We start from the raw sequence: 12272 nt of genomic DNA, 5'->3' as shown, positions 1-12272 counted from the left end.
CACATGCATGTAACTGGTAGCTGTGAAAAACGAAAATAAGGCATCTGCCACAAAATATATAATAAAAATGCAATAAAAAAAAATGGGAAAAAAGAAACCCATGAGATTTTCACAAAATAAGTCTCCAGACTCTGTGGAGGGGAAAATATCCAATCTTGATCCTGTGGTATACACCAGTTTATTTGTATCCCATCATTAAATACGAGATTATTTTAATCCCTGAAAATGGAGAAGGGGGTACAAATTCGGAAGCTTTGGCCCCTAGCTTTTCAGTTTGTCCAGTAATGTGGTAATTATATATTTGCTTGGTTAAAGTCCTTTCTGTTCCACACCAATATAGGAATGGAGGTGAAAGTCTCTGTGTTGTTCCTGATTGCATGTGCCTTTCTAATTTTTAAATCACCTTCTTGACACTGTCCACTTACTCTTGCCTCTTCTCATAATGTAAAAAGTCATCAAATATGGAGGTGGTATGTTTGTGGCTAGCTATGATTCGGAGAACTTGGTAAGCTTTTTCCAGGGGGACCGCTTGTTGCTGAAATCACGGGTTTATTAAACTGAGCATGTCCTGTTAAACAACATAAGGGTGGGTGGAAGGGCACAAGGACAATTCCATCTTGCATGTCTTTTTTTTCTTGCACTATGTGCTCTTTGTGGCCTAGTTTTTAAAACTGCCATCCTGTCTGCCACTGCAGTGCCACGCCTAGATGGGCCACGTGTTTGTGCCGCCCACTTGAGTCGCTTAGCTTGCAAACTTTTTGCCTAAAAACAATATTGTGAGGTGTTCAGAAAAGACTGGAAATGAGTGGAAATGAATGTTATTGAGGTTAATAATACTGTAGGATCAAAATATCCCCAAATGCTGTGATTTTAGCTGTTTTTATGTTTTTTCCCAAAAAATCCAGATCCAAAGCCAAAACCCGAAAGGGTAGTTTTGGCAAAACCAATCCAGATCCAAAACACGAAGGGAGATCCAGATCCCACAAAAAAAACACAAAACCTGAAAAGTGTCGCCACACATCTCTAGTCTGAATTAGGCCCATAGTCTCTGGCATGCAAAACTAAATCACCGGAAACAAACCAGTTTTCAAAGGGAAACTGGGCTGTCTCTCACGAAAACACACAGGTTTTACTGAACCTGTGTGTTTTTGGGAGAAAGAGCATTTTTTTTACAGGCAATCTAATAGGATAGCCTGTAAAAAAAAAATTGATGAAACATCAGGAAAAATTGTGTAAAACATCAGTTTTTCGCGCCCGATGTTTTACCATGGGTAATAGGATATGGATCTTAATCTTTAACAGTGATTTATCCATTTAGTGTTTTCAGGTATTTGTAAGTCAATACTGAAGTGGTTATATCTGTATGGTAGATATAGATATTAGGGACAGAAAAGAAGACTCTATGTTAGGGGCACTCATATTAGTGAAATTAAATTCTATATTGGTTTTTAATTTAAATGTAACATTTATTATTTAATAGTTACCAGCCCGTCAAAATGATGAGACAGCATAACAGTAATGTCAGCGCCGGCAGCTGTGCGTGCCTGAATGGAGCAACACTTGAACTGCTCCGTCGGGCACCATCTGGTGGCCACTGGTGCGCAAAATGCTTAAATTCCCCCCACGGAGTTGGGGAGCAGTGTTAGCCTTTTACTATATAGGATATTGAATATAATATAAAATGTGTAAAAGAAATTGGTATCCGTATGATATGTCGATCGATAATGCATTAGGTTGACATGGACAAAATGTTGACATTGTCACAAGGTCGACATGGCAATGGTCGACACAGGAAAAGGTCAACATGGGTATTTTACAAATTGTTTTAATCTTCTGCTTTTTAATACTTTGCCATCCACGTAGACTACGACTGGGAATAGTAACTTGTGCCAAGCGCAGTGGTAGCAGAGCAAATCACCTTGCTTCGCTCACCATGCAATGGGATATGGTGCATTCGTTGGGGCTCCCGGTAATTTTATGGAGAAAACGAAACCAAAATATTTTTAAAAACTCATATCAACATTTTCCACATTGAACTTTTCCCCACGTCAACATTTTTTCTATGTTGACCTTTTGGTGTCGACCTAGATACTGTTGACCTTTTTCAGGTCGACCCATTGATCCGTAGCCAAAGAAATCTATCCAGAGAAGAGTGTACTCTAGGAACTGTATAAAATAAGTATAGTAAATTTATAGCTGTTAATCTGTGTCAAATCTGTGTTAGAATTGGCACAAGGAACAAATATCCTCTGCTATAAATATCAATGTGTAAGGTTGTGTACAGTAAAAATATTCAATAATAATACTCTTGTGTGTATTATTCTAGATGATTTTTCTTTTTATTTATTGTATCTGTATTTTATAATATTGTGCACTATATCTTTATGGCACATGGGTATGGTTCATTGGATCAACCCTAGCTAGGTCGACCACTACTGGTCAATAGTAAATAGGTCGACATGGAAAAAGGTCAACATGAGTTGTTGTTTTTTTCCATTTTTTGGTGCGTTGTTTTCTTCATAAAGTGACCTGGAATTCCAATTAGTGTACCAGGTCCCCTCCCATCGCTCGCCATGCTTCGGGCAAGGTTACTATTCCCAATCGTAGTCCATGTGCATCGTAAAGTAAGAAAAAGTAAAAAAAATGAAAGAATTTTAAAAAACTCATGTCGAGCTCTTCATGTGTCGACCTTTACCATGTCAACCTACTGATCACGTCGACCTAAAGACCATGTGAACCTAATGCATGTTGACCAATAGTGGTGGACCTAAAGACCTTGATACCATTGCACATATATGTGGAAAATACCGTATAGCAGTATCAAATTCCTATATTGTAAAGCTCAAATTCACTCACAAATAGAGTTTTACTTCTATCCCATAAGTCTCAAGAAAATGTTTTGAAGCCCTTGGTGACATTCAGGTTGAAAAACGACATGGAGTCCTAAATATTAAAGTATGTGTCAAACCTACTTAATGAACTTTGAACCTGCAGTGACAGTAAGTCCAATATAGTGTTAGCAACAATTAATGTCACAATATAATGGAAGCTTTTTTTAAATTAGACTTTATTGACAAGACTATTACTTTCAATTTATTATGTGTCATGAATGTTTTTGCTGATCTGTGCGGGACCCTTAGGTCTAGTTTAAGCTGGATTGAAGCTGAAACTACATGCTTATATAAGACTTCTTCTCACTGAGAACAGACCAGGACTGTAATACCACTACTAGTAAGGAAGGTCACTTAGACCCGGAAATAGACAGGAGAACGGGACTAGAATACAGAGTGACACAACCTGTAACTGATCATGGAGAACTCATCCCTAAAACATGATCCCAGGAACTTGGAGCTGGAGCAAACTACTGGGAACGCATTCAGCACCAGATGAAGTTAAAACTGGAGTCAAGAACTCAAAACTCAGGACTGAAACCAGAAGTGAGGAAATCAGAACTGTACACTAATAACAGGAGCACAGACCTGGAACTATAGAAGTGAGTTGTTCTGGAAAGAAAAGATCACTGGAGCAGGTTTAAATAGGGCGCTCCAAGCACCTTTTCATAGAGTAAGTCATGTGAGCATAACTATTGATCTGAATGAACTGGAGAGTCAAAGCCCTCATACACTAGTACAATTTGGCCCTTTTCTACACGATTGTGACCCATCAGGCCAATAAATCGTGTGAAAAGTGTCAAATCATGTGTCATTTACTTACGATTCTGATACGATGCGTGGATCCGTGCGCATCAGATAGGATCTGAAGATTGTCACTGCTGCACCAAGGATACAATGCATCCCGGATCAGTAGATGGGATCTTATGCAAAATATTGTATGCAAAATGACTGCATACAATGTATTTTATGTGATATAGCCGCTGGCGGTGAGTTGTCGTGCGCACGCGATACCTTGGCTTAATGTATGGCCACCTTTACGCTGACAGGAATCCAATATGGCCATGCCCAAGCAGCCAGACAGTTTGTTTATAATGGGGAGAGAGCACTACAGGAACACTATGGGTGGAGAAATGCGGTCAACCATGATAAGTGGGGCTAAGACACTGATGTGGGACAGTACCCCCCTCCACCCACTTTCATGTGGCCATAGGACACTTAGGATGGGGCTTAGCTGGAAATTTGAGATGAAACTTCTTGGGTGTGGTATAGAAAATCTACATATCTAGGTCGACAGTCATTAGGTTGAACCATTATGGTCGACACTTGACAGGCATTAGGTCGACACTGACAAAAGGTTGATATGTCTTAGGTCGACACTAACTAAAGGTTGATACATGAAAAGGTCAACATGGAAAATGGTTCAAGAAAAAAGTCAACACAACATATTTTTTTGTGTCGTTTTAACCATCAGAGCACAGGAAACTCGGCACAGGTTACTATACCCAATCGTAGTCCATATGGATGGTAAAGTATGAAAAAGGTGTAAAAAAATGAAGAAAAAAAAACCTTAAAAAGCTCCAATAACCCCTCTATTGGAGACAATTTTGTTAGGAATATTGTGCATACATAATATCTCTTTGATAAATAATTGAGCAAATAAAGGTGCTGATGGAAGGCCATGGATAGAAACAAAATTAGCCATCTTGGAGAATTAGATAACTATGACCCAGATTGTTTAAAGTTGATATAATTGGCCAGATCAGTAATAGAATCAGTAGAAATGTGGGTTTAGGTCTTGGCAGGAACAGACAAAGGTTGATTTTGTCCTAACAATGACTGCCAAGACCTTTTATGCAGATCAAATTTTTCCCGGTGGGGTTAAGCCCATGACAAGGCTTGTCCTGACAGTAGCAAAATAATGTAGGCTATCTCGGTTTGTCAAAAGGAAAATTATTTGGTAGTTTTAGTACAACACCAATGGTGAAAGATATGCTAATGAGCAGAATCAGTACTGTGTATGATCAGGTCTCTTTCTGTGAGATCGTTCGCAGTGCACCCAAGCTGCAGCATGATTGACATGTTGCGGCTGTTTGATGGAGGGATGGAGATGGCTATGGTGAGCGTCTTACAAAATGGGAGCATTTCACCCCATGTTTTGGAAGCATCCTGAGGTCACGTGGATTTTCTGGACCCAACAGCGTGAAAACACCAGCCATCATGCATAACTTGACAGTTAACCAGATGATCAGTGTTTTTCGGAGTTGATATGATGCTGCATCTTTCGACTCCACAGCGTATCACAGAAGCATGCGAGGGCTTCTATTTACACAAGACACCTCTGCAGCTGCTGCGTGCAACACTGAAACAGGCCCATTGTGTTTACAGGATGCAATTTTGTGAAGGCACATGCCATTGTAAATTTTTAATTTCTTGAATAAAATAAATAAATGAAATCTACTTTTGCAATTATGTGTTTCAAAGGCGTAAGGAAGACATTTAAGGTGTCACAAAATATTTGCAGAATCCCATATACAAGAATGTAGATATTTCTCAAGTATTAATGATATCAATATTTGTACAACTCCAAAAGAAGTAAAGTCTAATGATCTTGGAATATGTAACACTTTCAGACGGTTATGGATCAATGGGTCGACCTGGATTAGGTCAAAATAGGTTGACCACTATTGGTTGACATTGACATGGTCGACACCAATAAAAGGCTGACATGTTAAAATGGTCGACCCAGGACCGGTTGACAGATGAAATGGTCAACATGACATGTTTAACTTTTTTTGGTGTCATTTTTTGCGTAACATGACCAGGCAGCCCAATTAGTGCACCTCGTCGCTGGGCAAGTTTCCCCGCTCCGCTAATGCTGCGCTCGGCACAAGTTGCTATTCCCAATTGTAATCCATGTGGATGGTAAAGTATCAAAAAGTTATGTCAACCTTTTCATGCGGCGACCTTTCCCATTTTGACCATTTTAAAGTGTCAACCTTTTTCCTGTGTCAACCATGTCAATGTCAACCAATAGTGGTGGACCTATTGACTGACGACCTAATTCATGTTGGCTTACCATGCATATACCCTTTCAGACAGAGCAACTATCTACTATATATGCTGTATACTCAAATAAATAACAATTATAACAAACTCTTAAACGTACTAGAAATGCACATCAATATAAATCCCAGTCAAAAGCAGATAAAATCATAATTTTATTAAAAATACTTAAAATAGTCTAGTGTAATAAATTATTTTGGTACTTCAGCACATTGATATTTGATAACACTAGTGTTACCTGCATTAATGTATCAATTATCTTAGTAGTGGTTTAAGATGGCAGGGATGAATGTGTAGATATCCATGAGCCCTTTTCCCTATTAATTATTTAATAATATGTTCTAATTTTTAAGCAGTTTTAGGAGTTAAAATAAAATTCCCTAAACCTGCAGTATAAACTCCTAAATGTTTGGACTGTGTACAGTTAATAAACTAATTAAAATCTTATTATAGAATATAATCCGAAAATGTAAAATTCTACTTCCCTATTTTTTTTACTTTAATAAAAAAATGCTAAAAGTTCTCGAGTCTTATCATTATGTTAGCAATAGCTGCAGAAGCAGAGCCTCGAGTAATGTTCAACCATTAAAAGATTGGCCTGCAAAAGAAGGATTATTTCTTATCCCACTGGGATGCTGCAATGCAGGACTCTTGCAAACACATGCTGAGATAATGAGACAATTCAGTTACAATTTGTGCTTCAAATCCCTTGATAGTGATCCTACAGCATCACCTCCCCTCCCGCTATCCCCAAAAACGAAAAAGTAATAGACGTTACTACCAACTTAGGTCATTTATAGGGATGGCTCAATGAGCACACAATTGGGAATTTTATAAAGTAAAATTTAAAGTCCATCATCCCATTTATAGCAAACGAATATGATGAAATTGCTAATAATATCTTGCTGAATCTCCCTCTAAGGAGCTTTCATATAAACATTTACATGCCTACTGATACCAATTTTATTTCCTCTGTAATGTTAATTATTTTGCTGCTGGCCCCACTGAGTTTGTCATTCAATCCTCCTTTACAACAAATACCCTTACTTGACAATTTTCCAAGAGATATATTTAATTGTATACAGGTGTGCTTCAAATTACATTGTTACCAAGAATATCAATACAATGTTTTCAATGTAAGTGTGTGACAAAATGAAATAATGACCTATTAAATCCCAGGTGTTGTTGCTGAAGTTTTCTAAATACTTGCATACAAGGGCAAATCAATTATTATTTGATTAATGACTATATACTGACACAGCTATCTCTTGTCCTTAACTAACTGTGATATGAAGGAACAATTACAAATGCTGTTGCCATAGACCAACCTTGATTAAGTATTAACAGTTTGAAATGTAACTTTTTCTAACTTGATGGCAAACTTATGTATCATTTGTTTTTAATAGAGTGAGGTGTTTGCTCTTCCTAGGCATTTTATTCCGTAGTATTATGGAAATACACTGTATGATTTATTTATTTATTTATTTTGAGAAAAGGAAAGTACTGTTATATATTACTTTTTATTGTTAAATAATCCTTTAAAATGCTGATATAAAAAAATGGTTAATCCATACAAATGTAAAGCTAAAACAATGCAGAATATTGTAAATATCATAAGCTTCAGACAGGCCTAAATGTGTTGAATAAATTGCCAAATAGATTTGGGCCTAATTCAGACCTGATCGCAGCAGCAAAATCTTTCTCTAATGGGCAAAACCATGTGCACTGCAGGGGGGGGGGGGGGGGGGCAAATATAACATGTGCAGAGAGAGTTAGATTTTGGTGGGTTATTTTTTTTTGTGCAGAGTAAATACTGGCTGCTTTATTTTTACATTGCAATTTAGATTTCAATTTGAACACACCCCACCCAAATCTAACTCTCTCTGCACATGTTATATCTGACCCCACTGCAGTGCACATGGTTTTGCCCATTAGAGAAAAATGTAGCTGCTGCGATCAGGTCTGATTATGCCCTTTGTCAGGTTCTGAAAAATCAACTGAATTAATTCACAAACTTTTCTCAATTCACCAAACATTTGGAAAATCATGATGATGGTTGCCAACAGTAGCGATCAATTGTGATTGGCTGGTAGGTGCATTTTCTGTTGATTGGGTATATTTGTTTTATTTGCAAATTAAACATTTGATATTAAGCATCAGCAAAACTTTTAAATCCTCTCTAACATGGCAGAAACAACCCAAATTGTTTTCATAAAAAATAGCTTATATGGTACCATATAAGCTATTTTTTATGAAAACAATTTGGGTTGTTTCTGCCATGTTAGAGAGGATTTAAAAGTTTTGCTGATGCTTAATATCAAATGTTTAATTTGCAAATAAAACAAATAATTATAAACATTGGTGCAAGTGTATGTACAGTAAAAAAGGCGTAAATTGGGTACATATGCTATGGATGCAAATCTGCACATATATTGTGATGAATATGCTATAGCATGTGGGCAGATATATACTTTTTTAGATTAAGGTTTATTTCAGCATAAATAACAATAAGTTTGTACACTTGGGGCTGATGCAGACTTGAATGCAATCTTATAAATCAAAATTGCCCTTTAAAAATGTAAAGGAGCATTGTACAGTATCTATTTATAGTAGAACTGAATAAATTAGTTTTCTTCAGATTAGACAATATTTCATATTGTATAAACCTATGTATATTGTTTAGATGCTATAAGTAAGGTGACAACACAGGTTGCTTTCTTGGACCACATTGGTCACATATAATTGAGTCCAAATGCAAATCCTGATCTACACCTGGACCCAGGGCTGGACTGCCCATCTGGCACGATTGGCCGACCCTGCCATTCAGAGAGCCAGAAGGCAGCACGCAGCGCAGCCTCCGTCTCTCTGCTGTAGAAGCTTCCCAGCCAGTTTCCTTGACTCGCGGCATGCCCCCCATCGCTAGTGCGCACGCACCTCCTTTCCGGGCACGCTCGTGCTTGCCAGGGCTGAATTCGGACCCAGTCCATCACTGCCTGGATCCAACAAATGTTGATCATGTATGTGGAATTATCAATAAGCCAATGACTGCAGTCTAACATTAAGGTCATTGCCATTAAACACTAATCCACTCTCACAGAATCTGCTGCTTTGGCCTAAATAAAAACAGCCAAATCTTGTGCCAAGGCATTGGCAACTTCTTGTGTGCATGACACCGCTCAACTTGAGAAATCTCCAAGGCCCCAACCTTCTCCACATCTCGTCTTTTCAAAAATATATTCTTCCAGAAGATGTACACATACAAATACAATAAGTAAACAACAAAATTGAAAAAGAGCTTGAATTGCAACCACCAGCAGGAAATAAAGAAAGGATAAGAAACAAAAGTACGTAGTTAATGAGGCAAGGAGCTTAACATTAACCAATTCCATAAACTCTGTCCTGTTCTTACCTTCACTGAATCATAATTATTTCACTTAGAAATATCTCTATTAAATAATTAAGTATGAATAAATATTTGATCTGCTAATTATGACTATACTTTGTTATCAAACTGTGTATAGTAATACGGAAAACACTTCATTTAACATTGAATTTCACTTTGGAAATAAAATGTAATTATATTAATGACTCAGAGACATGTTTACAGGAAGAAAAAAAGTGCAAACGTATTCATTTGTCATCAATTGTAGGTAGATAACCTCAACTGCCCTATAATTATTCAATTAATTTGTAAAGAGGTTGGTCACAAAGGAGAAATAGGAAACAGGGGAGGGGGGCTGAAATGATTGCCTGAAGAAAAAAACTCATAAATATTCATTAGTGCAAATACTTGTAATCAGCTGAAAATTTTCACCAACCTTGATGCTGGTAAAAAGCCAGGAAAAAATGCATAATTTTGGATTACACTGTTTGAGAAAATCAGCAAAGTTACTTTAAGATAAAGCCATTATATTTTTGCAAATCTCTTTACAAAATGCCTAAATGCAAAACAGTTCCCTGCTTATGCCAAACTTATTGCCAGCTCCAATTCTGTATTCCAGACCATAAGTAAATGCAGTAAACAATTTTGCTGCCAATAGATTTTATTAACATTGTTTGTACAAATTGTCTTCCTGGAAATATATTCTCTTCCCCTCTCACCCTCCTAAACACTTTAATATATTTGCCTGATAGTAACCATATATTTGTTACATTGGCTAAAACACCAATGCAGACATAATACAGGGTTAAACCTTATACAGTCTTCTTTTACCACTCTACAAGTACAAATGGAGTACCTTCTTAGAGGCATCGCCTTTGTGATTTAAGGAGTTACGACTTAAATGGTTAATTTTTTTTAACTTAAGTACTGATCAGCTTTTTCAAGTAAGCACTCTCTTCAGAAGTTGCTATCTAGATATGATACTCAGATGTATGATTGTAAGCATCATTTGGATTTGTCCTTCTATTACGTTAGATACGTTAGATACTTTGGTACTATTACTGAGTTGCATGCAAGTTGGAATGCAGATGGAGTTTGATGATATCAGAATACTGCACATGAGCCAAAGAAAGAAATCAGCTTCTGTTCCAGATCAGGTGTCTCTGAGATCACTAGTGTGTATGGATTACAGATTACTAGTGTAATCTGTCGATGGACCACACTTTTTGTGAAATGTCTCATGGGAGTGTGATGGTAGTTTTGTGGGCATGTAAGCCAATTTCCATCATAGCATGTGGACAGGAATTGGACATCTGTTTCAGCTGGATCTTTTGCATCCAGCATGTGGCTGGTGTAAATCTGATACTTATGGTGATGGATGAGGATATAAAACCAGTGGGCAGGATTGTTTTAAGCATGCAGTCACACAAATTTAGGCTTTTTAAGCAGGCTGCCATGACCGAATGGAAAAAATGGCTGCAAACACCCCTGTCACCTGGGGCACATGCCCTATCTGTGCCCCTGCGGTCACTGGTTAGAGAATGCAGTGAGGGAGCAGACACCTTGCAGATGTAAACAGAAAAAAGGTAAGCAGAAGATATCCATGATTAGACAGTGTCTGTAGATGCTGAATTACTGCTTGGGGCATCTTAGATGCACCATGAAAACTTGCAGGAGCCTTATGGCTGGTGCAGATTATCCATCTGAATGTGGGTTCTCATGTCAATGGTTCTGCATCTATAAATGCAGCCACTATCAATGATATGCCCACAGCACTCCCATAAAACATGACATCTCTGTACATCTGTTTAGCTACCTCCTGTTCCTAGTGACTGTCTAGGAACACATCATACATTTCTCCTACTGTGCATCTAAATTTGTGTTGCAACTGTATATAAACAAATCTGAACGCATGCACAGTATGACTCATTGGCAGATGACAAACATCACTCCATTGAGTCCCACATTATCACTGTGTCCAAATCAGAATCTTTATATATACATATTGGTGAAGCCAGAGAGCGCTACTGTGCAATCTCCGTATTGGTTCCTTTAGGGAGGTTTCAATCCCTGTCAGTGTTAATTTTGTTGATGAAAATTTAGACTAAAAGTATTCATAGACAACAGTTTTTTTCTGGACTAAATTATAACGATAAATAAAGTATAAAATTCTTTATAACAAAAATTATGACAAAATCTGTGTTCATGACGTCCTGATGAATAGCAATGAGACTAAATAACTCTATTGTGTTCAGATGCCACTCCTAACTCTGTTTTTCTTTAAATTCCTTCCCAAGTTTCCTTTAGCCTCTCCATGCCTGGTGAGTTGAGCGCATGTGGGATCTCACGAGACTGCGATAGTTGGAGTATCTGGGTAATGGGTATGCCCCGGAAGCACTGAGGGACCTGTCACCTGCGCCGACACACAGTAAGCCAGGAAAAGAGATACAGGTCATGGTGTGTGTGGACTTGTGGAGATTCAGTGGAGATGAGATACAAGAGAAACTGGACTGGAGAACCGGATCAGATCAACAACTGAGCACAGTGCACCATTGACACTGCCAGAGCTAAGGACGGGAAGAGAGCACCAGTGGGAGACAGTGAAGGGGACACTCTATTACCATCTTTTCCAAGGGAAAGGAGGAGATGATGATTTCCTGTTTGTTGGCTTTTTTGATCAGGTATAAATTACTCTCATTAATACAATTATTAACTCACAGTGTGCATGTGGCATATAATGTGAACTGGGGATATGCACAGTGTGGCACATGATGTGAACTGGGGACATGCACAATGTGACATTTAATGTGAACTGGGGACATGCACAATGTGGTTATATAATGTGAACTGAGAACATGCATAATTTGGCATATAATGCTAACTGGGAACATACATAATGTGGCATATAATGTGAACTGAGAACATACATAATG

This window comes from Pseudophryne corroboree, chromosome 2 (genome assembly GCF_028390025.1).
Source record: "Pseudophryne corroboree isolate aPseCor3 chromosome 2, aPseCor3.hap2, whole genome shotgun sequence".
Classification (NCBI taxonomy): domain Eukaryota; kingdom Metazoa; phylum Chordata; class Amphibia; order Anura; family Myobatrachidae; genus Pseudophryne; species Pseudophryne corroboree.
The sequence above is the reverse complement of the archived record's forward strand: the minus strand, read 5'-3'. Positions refer to the sequence as shown.